At 30.3% G+C, this 12,484-nt stretch overlaps 1 protein-coding gene across 2 annotated transcripts in view; it reads left to right on the top strand.

The window, feature by feature from the left end:
- The window catches only part of LOC139907202 (uncharacterized), a 192,444-nt gene that overhangs the window by 97,673 nt on the left and 82,287 nt on the right, over positions 1-12,484 (top strand). The window lies entirely within an intron of this gene.

The raw sequence follows: 12,484 nt of genomic DNA, 5'->3' as shown, positions 1-12,484 counted from the left end.
TTCGTGAACAACACTTTTGTACACAAAAAAAATGCCGAGTACTTTTTCGAGGTGCTAAAGAGATGGAAGCTTCCCTGGGAGAAGTGTGTAGAGTTACAAGGGAACTATGTAGACAACTAAAAAATGTCTGTATCTTTGTTAGGTCGGAAACTTTTCAGAACCCCCTCATATATGATTGTCCGTTAGAGATAGTTTTCGGTATTATAATATAGTAAATTATATCAATTACGATTTAGATAGTTAAGCAAGAGTTTAATCCATAAGGATCCATTTATAATTGGAATAATTTTTGTATTTGTTTATACAAAAAAGAGATAATTACTTACAAAGTGATAAAATACATCCCAGTTGACGAAACCCCATTAATATGGTGGAGGGATAATTTAAATACATTTCCCATTGTTTCCGATTAAGCTTCACAATATTTAGCAACTACATGCACATTTGTATCAAGCAAAATATTTGTGGAACAGCTGGCGATATTTTGACTGCTAATCGGTGTTCTTTATTACCCAAAAATGGAAAAAAAAATTTATAAATTTATGAGTACTAATATTATATAAAACTTTACTTCAAACTTTGTTTTTTTTAGAGTATTTGTCAAGAAAATAAATTTTGTTCAATTTATTTTTACAGAAAAGAAAATATCAAAAAATAAAATATCGAAAAACTACATTAATTTTATTTGAAAAAAAAAATTCATTTTTCTATTATATCGTACCGAATCGCGTAACGTAAAGGATGTACCCCAGTTGTACAGAACTTTGGGTTTAGCGTATCGTCCGAGTTCTAATATGCAAGTAAACAATATGATACAACTTGTCTTTGTAGTTTTTTTAATGTCTTTTATAGAATGACCACAAAATGATCACTTTTATAAGGATATGGACTTCAAAGCATACAGACTTAAAATAAAATGTACTTATAATGAACTAACAGATTGATCGATTGTAGGGATATAACATCAGTATTAGTGTTTTCTGTAGAATAGTTTATATAGATGGTACATAAGAGGATAGTAGTTATACCACAGGGGAAACTTGATTAAATTCGAATTAAGATTGATAAGTAAAACTTTCAAAACTCCCTTAAACTATTTTGAGAAAAAATAAAATAAAATTAAATTGAAGGGAAATCCGGCTTTACAATTTGAAAAGATTGCTACACCTTTATTCCTTATTACATACTTTATCGTACTTACATTCAAAGAAAAATGTAATAGATCCTTTGCAGAGTTTTTTAAGTTTGCTCTTTGATAAAGATTTGAAATGTGATTGAGGATTGGAGACTGGCTATGTTACTACATGACCTTAATTTTCTTCTTTTTGAGCAAAACCTTTGAGGCTTTGACCGTTTGTTTGGGATAATTGCCATAATGGAAGATCCATTAAACGAACCATTTTCAGTGCCCTACTCTAAGAGGAGGAGGTTGTAACCAAAACTCCCCGCAGGACTGAGGGGTTGTCAATCCTCTCTTTGACGCAGTAAAACCTTTCCAAAAAAACAATGATTTTGGTTCATATAATGTATTTTCAAACAAATTTTAAACCAATGAGAAACTAAGATGGAGGATAAAATAAATCGTTTATCGGCGCTTTTTGACGAGGAAATTAGTTATGAAGAGATCTCTTGCATCCTTTCTTTCTTCAAGGGTTGTATTACCAAGGTTAAAAAACTTAAAGACGACAATTAGAGCCTTAAGAAGATGCCACAAAAACAAAAAAACACTCAAAAGGGGTCTGAATACAACAGGGCTGTGATCAATGTGGCTTCCTTCGTCACTAAACTTGAGCCCTCTTGACTATAGGAACTCGGTGCCACCTCCCATGTGAATGTGAATAGCTGGAGAAGTGGGCTATTGACATGTTGCAGGAATCGGAGACAGTGACTGCCCTAAAAACCTTTAGCCATACGTAAAGTTTATCTGGATCAATGAATCTTTGGATGTTTAAAAAATACATTTTTATGTTTCATTGGCCTTCTATGAAGGAAGGAGGTTGTCGCCCAAGATTTCTCTTCACCTTACCACTTTCATCCTCTCTTCAATACGGCAAATTTGTATTTAGTCTTACGAGATGAACACTCCCACCTATGCATGATAGTAGGGATGTTGTTTTAGGGGCTATACCCAAGATTTTTCGTCCACTAAACACTTTTTTTTGTTCATATGTTGTCTCTGACTCTGTAAATAAACCTACCGTTAAAATAATACAACACTCTTACGAAATTGGCAAGGGATCAAATACTTATTTCTACCACAATAAATAGGGGAGATTACATTTCTTTTCTTCAATACTATGGCCAATTGAAAAAAAAATATTATTCTAATAACTTGCTATTTTAAAACGTAATATAGTCAAACATTATTAGTTCTTGGACTGTTTCTCTGAGAACTTTCTTTTAATATATTTTCTATATTGACAGCTCCATCTTTATAAATATAAAATTCGAGAGTATGATTAATAAATAAACACTTAATCATTGGTATCCGTGTCAAATTATTATACAATTTATCTTTTAAAATTATAGTAACATGAATAGCAATTATAATTACATATTATTGTAACGTAAATCATCATAAAAAATATATTTCGCTTATATCATATTATATTATTATTACAATCTAACTAGACATGTGTTATTTTCTTAATTATAAAAATAAAGTTCTTAGACAATAGGGGCTTTGTACAAATAAACTTATATAAAATTCTCAAACAAATTTGTAATGATAAAATTAATTCATTCCCTTTCCACGCCGGTAAAAAAAAAAGTAGAAGTCTTCAATCTAATGATCTCATATTTTGCCTGTCTTGCTGGACTAATATGAATATTTTTTTTGTTAGCTCTAATTACGCAGAAAAAAACAGATCCTCTTTTCATAAGTCTTACCGTATATCTCACAAGAGAAAAAGTCCTAGTAATGCCCCAATACTTGAACCAGTAAAGAGATAAATCCATCAAACCACTCTCAGAATCGTGCATAACTGTGTAGCAGATCTTTATGTCCTCTCTTGCCATCTTGCTTTCAATTTAGCTAAAAAATATTGGCTTACAAGACTTTTCCATCAAAACCCGTCTCAAGAATCTATAGTCCAATTCTCTAATAAAACAAAAGCAATGGTTTCTTGATGCATAATATCTTTTTTTAATATTTTCCTCCACCAAAACTCTCTTTAATCGTACGACATATCACGTTGTTCGGTTTTCCTTGAAATATCCTAATCCACACCTGGCCATTTTCCATTAATTTACAGAACTCATAGAAAGTCATGACCTTCCAAAAGCTTATAGTCTTGCTAAATACTTAATTGTAGGTATATAAAAGAAATAATCAATATCGAACGTAAGCTCTATTTATATTGATTAGTACTTGGAGGAACATCTATATAAACAGTTGCATGGCGTGGTGCAGACGTGGTTACTTTTTTTTATATCAAACTAGCTTTTCACGAAAAAAATTAGGAAAAAAATCCAATTTCAGTTAGTATTTGATGCCTTCGAGTTTAATAAAGCAAAATCAATGGTTTTAGACTTCTGTGGACTCTGCTTCTTTCGTTGAGATAATCCCAAGAGTATAGAAGCTTTGATTAAATTCAAAGCTCCATTTTCTAGACCCTTGATATTGATGGCGATGAATCTTTACAGAATTTTGACAACCCTACAATCCACAAAGGCATGCAGTATATTGTAAAAAAAAAAATCCCACAATCTTTGCATGGCTTATAAAATTTGAATCAATTGGGAGAAATCTGAAATTGTGCAGTAAATTTTCCTTCCATTCAAAATATACATAAGGGAACATACAATTATTTTTCTCCAATTTTCTCCAAGTCCTAACATATTTAAATAGTAATCACAAATAGATTGAGTTTCGTCTGTTGGTTTAATAAAAGTCATTTTAAGATGGCAGGGTATAGGAAGAATAAATTCTTTTGTCTTACTTATTTAAAGGTAAGTAAAACGACCATCGCAAATTGGGGTTTGCGCCTTTAGGTCAAAAAAGGTTAAAAAAAAATTTCCAGGGCTTATTCCTCTAATTCCTAAAGAAGACAGGCTCCTTAACCTTGCGCGGATGATATCCAGAATAGAATCCCATTAAATAAAGGATCAGCTGACCAAATAATGAGTTGAGCTGTGGCCAATACCTAAATTTATCATTTTTTTTCCAAGTGGCTGTTAGGCAATTAGGCAAACTGTCCATTTGAAAAGTAGTTATTCTTCAATGTGTCCACAAAATAGCTTTCGGCAAAGTGTCATTGGACATTGTTAATATTGGTGTCGATAAACACCCCATGGAAGTTTTTGTATAAAAAATTTGAAGGGAAGGTTCAACGGGTTAACTTATAATGTAATAAAAAGACTCATTTCCCATTTGTTATTTATTTAACAAACATTGTCTTTGTTATATTACACTTTTCAACAACAAAATGGTAAAGAAACATAATAATAATTTAGTAGAATTTGATCCCTTAATTCCATATATGGCCTCATTTTTTTCTATGTTAGCCTCATGGTCTTTTGAAGAAGACCATCAAGTTTTTTTTTAAATGCTCAACGTTGACGATAAAGATAAATTATGTACATATATTCCAAAGCCTAATGCTCAAAAATTCTAAAGACATTTATAACATGTCTGTATCATACTTATAACTCAAGCTATCTTTGTTTAAATTTTAATAAAATTCTTTTTATTCAGAAACAAAGTTTTATGACAAATATATTCAAAAAGTTTAAAAGTATATCATTTCATATTTCAAACTCATAACTTTAATTTTAAAAAGAAGCCCCTTTCCAAAAATCAATAATGCTTTATATCGTTGTCAATTTGAGAATAGATCATGACACTATTTCAAGAATAAAGTTTATGGTTGAATTTATTTCGTAAGAAATGCCCATATATTAGCATGCCAATGTTAGGAAGATGAAAAAGTAGAAGAAAAAGAAGGCAGAAGAAATTAAAAAGTGTCGAATGAAATCCATCTTGCGACTAAGATCTGGAATTCGGGATTGGTGTTCATCAATAGAAAAGAGTGCATGCGTGGGAAGGATTCCCTGGCAAGGAAATACCAGCTGTACTACCCCAGTCCACAAGAATTTGATTTTGTGTGGAATTGCTCTGAGGACTCCCTTGAATGTCCGTCTTTTGCAACTCCTCACTCACTACAGGTATTCAAAGAGTCATTTTGTGTCTATGGAGCTTGAAATAAGTATGCATGATATACACCAATCCAAGATTAAACTCAAAAAAGAGATTTATCATTTTACATTGACTCTAAAATTGACTAGTTTGAGTTATATGGCTCATGCATTTTCTAATAAGTCGAGCATATGCTGTTCTTATGAATAAAATAAAAGTGATTATGTTGGATAGTGTTATCAATGAAAAACGGTCGGACTTTTTGAATTAAGTTTAGATTGACATTCCGTACTTTCTATCATTCTATTTGGTTCCATTTCATGTCTCAAAATTGTTAATAAACATTTATATATTTTTGAGTAGACTGTCAGTTTCTACTTGACAATGAAATATTACTTTTGATAAAAATTATTTACTACCTTGCAAGAGATATTAACATGTTAAAATGAATACAAGGAATCAACTTTTCATGTATAGTTTCAAATATTGCAATTATATTAAACAGTATTTTAAGCCTTTTGTGTTGAAGAGAAAAACAGTCATTTATTTTTTTTAGCATTCTTATTGAACAGCTTTGAAGCAATAAAAAATAATGTAAATGCTTTAATTAGGTATTGTACGTATATGTGGAGTAGAAAATGTATATATGAGATATGTATTAAGAACATTGCACATATCTTTCTAAAAATGTTCTTATTTTCAATATAATGCAATATACTATTTACTTTCTTAGTCATACAGGGTGCAACCTTTATTAGACACCCAACACAACGGTCTAAAATGCACTTTCTCCTAAACTAATCATCGGTTTTTCATAGAAACCAGTGTAAAATAAAAGATTCATACAAAAATAAATTATTGTAATCACCTATAGCTTCAATAACGGTCTCGACTCGACCTTGGAAACGAGAGGAGGTCTTGATAATTGTCTCCCTTAGCAGATTATCGGATTCCTACTGGATTTTGGACATTACATCGGATTTTGTATTGCGGGAGGATCTATTGGTATGTTGCTCAAATAGAACAAAGAAGTCCATGGGTTGGAGGTCCGTGAGCTTGGATACCAAACACTTGGTCCAATAAAATAAAATATCCATGATGACCTCATTTTGTGATCAACAGATGGAATAAATATAATACTGTAATGTTTACTTATACTTTATCAGTGCAACTCCATCTAAACAAATAGGGATTATAGTTCTGGGCCCCTCTATTAAATTTTTGAATCCTTTTTTTAATTTTATATTTAAAATGATTCCCCCAATATTTTTTCAACTTCAAGTATGATAAGAAAAACCAATAAAAATAATCACTTAGCTATGGGCTCTATTTTTGTCTATAACTTAAACCCTCAAAAAGCTTTAATGAATCATTATTTTTTCAAAGTCTATAAGTATCTATTATTTGTGCATATATGCATTATGCATGTTGTAAATAAATATATATATATTTTTTTTGCAAAAAAGTAGCAGAATAAAAACTTGAAAATAAATAATTAAACTAAAAGTTGAATGGAATAGTTTTCAGCTATAAATATACATTATTTAATGTATGAAGATAACTATGATTCATTATTTTGTGTTCTTATTGAGAAAAACATTAGTGTAAAAAGAGCTGTCGGTGAAGATTATTTACTGGTGTGGGTAATTATTGTAGGGGAAAATGATCGATGAAAAAATGGCAAGGAAAAAAATGCCTAAATTCTGTTAACCTGATTACGAGGGTGGTTAGGGGGAGGAGGGTGTTATAACCGATATAATAATAGTTTGGGAAAAAAGTAATTTCGTATTTTTTGCTTTATTGCAATGCTTTAGAGATGTGTTACAATCATTCGAGTTAAGGCAAGTATGCCATGTTCTGTTCAGTAACTTGTTGCCAACGATAATCTAACTCCATAATGCTCTTCTCTAGATGCCCTTAACCCTATTTTCACAGGTCTTTATTTAGGCCAAATTTACACCACCAAGCGAGTTGGCCATAGACAACTTCCCATCCGAGCTTCTAGAGCTTTTGGCTCGTCATCAAAGATGTGTGCATCCTGGTGTTGTCTTCATGAAACACGACTCTTCTCCTCCTATTCAGCAATACTGGCTGCTTCTGTTCGATCGACAGCTTCTCAAGTTCGATTTGTTCAGGGTAGATGATAGAATTTTTGTGAATATATATTTAAAAAAAACAAAAAAAACCACAACCACTGTTGTGCAGCACGAACCGAAAGATTATTGAACTATATACATGGCAAATTGGTCTTGGTCGTGATCACGCATTTTCTTCCTTTGAGACATCCATACTCGACGCACAATAATTTACCACTTAACCGGGCAAGCGAAGTACTGTCAAAAAAGTGTTAGATTGGAATCAAATTCTCGAGTTTGATGAGTTTATTTTTTTTTGTCTTGAGTCGAGTAGAGTTTGTGTTAAGGCAATGTACCAATTCGAGAAATACCCGAGCCCAACATTAGTATATATATATTTTTTTAAATAATATTATTTCAATAGGTTTGTTGATATTTGTTACTATTAACTCATAAAATCTATACGTATCAAGCTATCACTTTTTTTTTAAATGACTTTTTTAATACTCGTAGCATGGCGTATAAAACAAAAATAAAATATTTTTCTATTATGTATAAAAGTAAAAAACAAACAAAAACAGAATGTTTAGATAGGTGAAAAAGATGGAAATCCCGGTGAGTAGTAATTTAATAAAAGGTATATTTCATTAACTTGTAATATATATTAAGGTTCTTAATTATTATTCCTCTCTATTTTAAAAATTCAAGTGTTTAGGGGTCAAGGAGAACTATTATAATTGTAAACCTTCAGCACTCTCGGTATGTAAAAAATAATCCATAAACTGTATTGGTACCCCTGACGAATTCAATATACATGTTTTATAGGTAACCAACTTAACTGCCATGTCGTTTCATTAGATTAGCTACGAGCAACTATAAGAAAAATGACATAAATACTAATCAAATCCCACTTAGTATCTAGCAAGGAAATAGATGGGAATGACTAAAATTTCGATACTCAAGTCTACTCTGAGTCCAACAAGGACTTACATATAATTATAATTAGTGGGATTTTTTATCTTCTCCATTTTTGGACTTGGGAAATTGAAGAGTGAATTTACTTTTGCAAGGCCGTTGTCATAATTATTTAATTCTTGAGGAGTTAACTTCCTTTTCTACTACATACTACATATTATTGATACATACAAAACCGGATTAAACATAGACCCCCAAAAAAAAAAAAGTAATTTTTTTTAAAAGAAAGTTTAATATTTCAATTTTTTTCTTCTTAAATTTTAAACTAATTTTTGAAATTTTTCTCCAAAAACCTCAATATGAAATTTTTCTTTGCAAAAATTTGTATAGGAAAGTTATAACTTCTGAATTTTTTTTCCAAAGAAGAATTAAGTTTTTGAGAACAACTTGAGTTTTTGAAAAAAAAATTTCCAAAAATTATAATTTTTTGTGAAGAGCTCTTTTCCCAAAAATTTAATTTTACAAATTTTTCTTAAAAAATCCCAAAAACCAAGCTCCCCCCCCCCCAAAAAAAAATTATATATATGTTGTGGATGCCCCTGTGCACAGATTACAAACTACCAAAAATTTAACACGTAAGAAAATGTTTAAAATTTACAAGTGTAGTCCATTGTGTTTTCTGTTAGTAGAAACATCATCAAACTTTGTTACTATATTGTTTATGAACTTAAGTGTGGTTATTATGCTCATCGCAATTTGACCTATTTCATATTTTTACACAAATAATTAGAGATGGAAAAAAAAAACCCTTTTCCTTTGTCAGAATTACTATCAATCTTTAATCAGCCACGCACTTGTGGTAACTTAGCATATACTTGGATGTTCTTTCATCAAAAATTTAATAATATTGATAACATATATTCTTGAGTAATAACATTCATAACAAGAAGCACTTGCGACTTCTTTAAAAAATAATTGCAAAATATAATGATTTAAAGAAACGAAATATCCTATTCCTTCAAAATTCTTGAAATTTTTTACATTTTGCTTAAAAAGCTTATATATTGATGGAAAATACTTCTGCTTTGATCCTATTTAGTAGAAATTTTGTATATATTATTATATATAATATATATTATTCGTTGATTCTCTAAAGAAGAAACATTTTGAAATATATAGGAAATATCCTACTTTGATAAAAAATGTTGACAATTGTAACTATTTTTTCATTCTTAGTTTGTTTTTGACAGAAAATAAGATTAAATACCTTTTAGTGTACTCCAAAATTGTCTACTTTTGATAAAAATTGAATGAAAAAATTTATTTGAGGAAAAATTGTTTATTTTTTTAAAAGAGTTATTTACTACAAAATGCTAAATTTTGAAGGACAAACAATCTTTTAAAAGTTTTGCAAGAATATTCTTCTATATTGCTCTTTTGTTCCTTACATTTTTTCAATAGTAGAATATTACAGGCTCACACATATCTACTCAATACATAGATCTTCTTTTTTCGAAAGAATGAAATAATAATATTAACTGCTTGAGATAAAAAAAAAAGACTTCATAAGCAAAGGTATACTTTAGTCTTTAGAGCGTTCCTATGGTGAGCTATATCTGCATACGCTTGTTGCTAAATCTAATCTAATGTCACATTCATCAAATTTTTATTAATGTATTTCCTTACCTTTTCTTTTTTCATATGAGCTTTAGCTATACTCGTTTGTTGTTCAATATGAGTTCTCAATCTATAATTGTACTGCTTAAAGTTGACTTAAACGCCTGCAATATTTTATAGACCGTTTTTATACAACTTTATAGATATATACATATTTTTTTATGCAAGGCACACTCTTAATGCTACATGCAAAACGCTTCCGAGATTTCATTGGCATGACTTCATTCTTGGATAAAAATGACTGTGACAAGTACAAAGAGATAACATTTGCTTTAATTATGTATATATACTATTAACCAGAATTACTAATCAAAGTAATTAGTCTTCTCTTTTAATATGAGGTACTAAGCTATAGGACCATTATTGTTAAATATTCTCCACAGACAGGCACCTTTGTCTTTATTAATATACTTCTATTTCTCCACGGTTGGTTTGCAATCAATATAACTGAAAAAGTTACATATTAATTTTGGTGAAAAATTGTAGGAAGGTAGAGGTAAAGGTTACAGAAAACGTTATTTATATTATTTTTGAAAGCAGAAATACGGATACAATTATTTTCATACATTGTAGGAAGGTTATATATGTTGACAGTAAGAGACGATTAAATTTGAAGAGGTCAAAGTCAATGGGAAAGATCACACAAAATATTAAGAATGCAAAATCTGTATTCTGTTTATTTTGAATAAATTGAGATACATAACTTATATTAAACTTTGAGGGAGGGAATCGTCTTAGTTTATTATGCACTCGGGAGTAATTATTCTCATAAACTCAATGAACGTATGTTGAGGCCCATGTGATTCCTAGTGAAAGAAATATACTATAAAATTCTTCTAAAAATTAAATTTTTAAACATGAAATTTGATATTTTTTTTTAATAGTTCTAAAAGCACATGAGAAGCACAAATTATAATTATTATCATGTAATATATGAAACACATGAAAAGTTGATTTGGCGTGTTTTTCTTATTTTCCTTCCTTTTTTAAATGCACATAATTCATACTAGGTTGGGAGAAAAGTTATTTCGCATTTCACGCCCCTTTTTTTAAACTAAGTATATCTTGCTCCTTTTTAATGACATCGGATCATACGATACGGTACTGTAAAAGTGTAAGTAACTATTACAAATTTATATCGGACAGTATTGCACTTGGTTGTTTCAGTCGTGAATTATTGTGTGTCGAGTATGTAGGTCTCAAACAAATAAATTCTCCATATTTTACATTTTTAATGCCTGAAAGAGAAAAACGCATTCAAAGTGACCAAGGAAATTTGTGATTTATACGGTACATATACTTTTTCGGTTCTTGTTGTATAAAATTGGTCTGCACGATTTCACCCTCCCTTAATTCTGGCCTCTACAGTGAACAATTTTACTGTTTGAAGCTGGCAACAATCGGATGGGAAGTTCTTATGTATCCAAACTAGTGAGTAGATCTGGCACCAAGTGACTACTATCTGTTCCTGTCTATAGGCAATGCACTTGGGGGTACAAATTAGGGCCTGTAACTTTTTGTCCTAGTTTTTTTGCCAATAGGGACAAGGTCTTCTACGATTATTAAGTAGGATTGTCGTTGGTAGCAAATTATTAAAGAGAATTGGGAATACTTGGCTAAAATTAAATGATAATGACACTTCTTATAAATATTGAAAAAAAAGGTGAAAAATAAGAAACTACCTTCCCCAGCAATTATATCTATATACTTTATCCGAATATCTGTGTGTGTGTACGCCATTCGAACTTAACTAACGAATGAACTTAAATCCTGGACTTAAAATAAAATTGTTCTTTAGGATTTTTGATTTTTGGTGCTAGAATATTTTTTCTTCTGTAAACCTTTAAAAAAAGTGTCCTAAGATAAAGATCAACATGGAGCGAGAATAATTTATGAAATTTATAAATTCTTTATTTTTTTGTTTTATATTAAGCAGAAGAGTTCAGAATTAATTTTAATTTCTTAGCGACACTGACAACGCCGAGGAAACCTAATCTAGTATCAATTAATGAAAAACTTATTCTAAATTTTATCCAAATAATAATGAAAAATTAGATTCATAACAATATCGGTAACAATAACAGTTTCTCTACATAACCCCCCATCCCAAAAAAACAAAAAACAATACTATCAACAACGTAAGATAAGAATTAAGAGAATGGCCGTGTGTGACTTAAGTTGAAGTCGTTGAGAGCTATTTCAACCATTCTTGGTGAAGATTGAACATTGTTCAAGCGCGCCTTAGAGATAAGTGTTTGGAGTTTACATTTAACCTTCGATGTCCAACCCAGTTTTTCGCTGGTTCCTTTGAAGACCTATAGAATATCAAGTGATCAGGGTTTCTGAATATATTCTCTCTCATACCACTCTCAATGTTCTTCATAATATCTTCTAAAATCCTATTGTCCCAGAATATGTGAAAAATTGTCTTTAAATTTCTTTTGTTAACTTATTCAAAAGAGCTGTTTGATTTTCAACTTTTTTCGAATTTCCATTACGGATAGTGTAAAAAAGTTATCATATGTTATGAAAATTACCTATTCAGAATTGCATTGTCCTACGAGGTAATCTTTTTACTTTGCAAACTTATATACTGAGAAGACATTTTTAGTCATTTGTAATCATATACGTATGTTAGATATTTTTTCCCATATAAAAAAGTTATTTCTACAATTGTGCT

This window comes from Lepeophtheirus salmonis, chromosome 14 (genome assembly GCF_016086655.4).
Source record: "Lepeophtheirus salmonis chromosome 14, UVic_Lsal_1.4, whole genome shotgun sequence".
NCBI lineage: Eukaryota > Metazoa > Arthropoda > Copepoda > Siphonostomatoida > Caligidae > Lepeophtheirus > Lepeophtheirus salmonis.
This window is presented reverse-complemented; position numbering and strand designations above follow the sequence as displayed.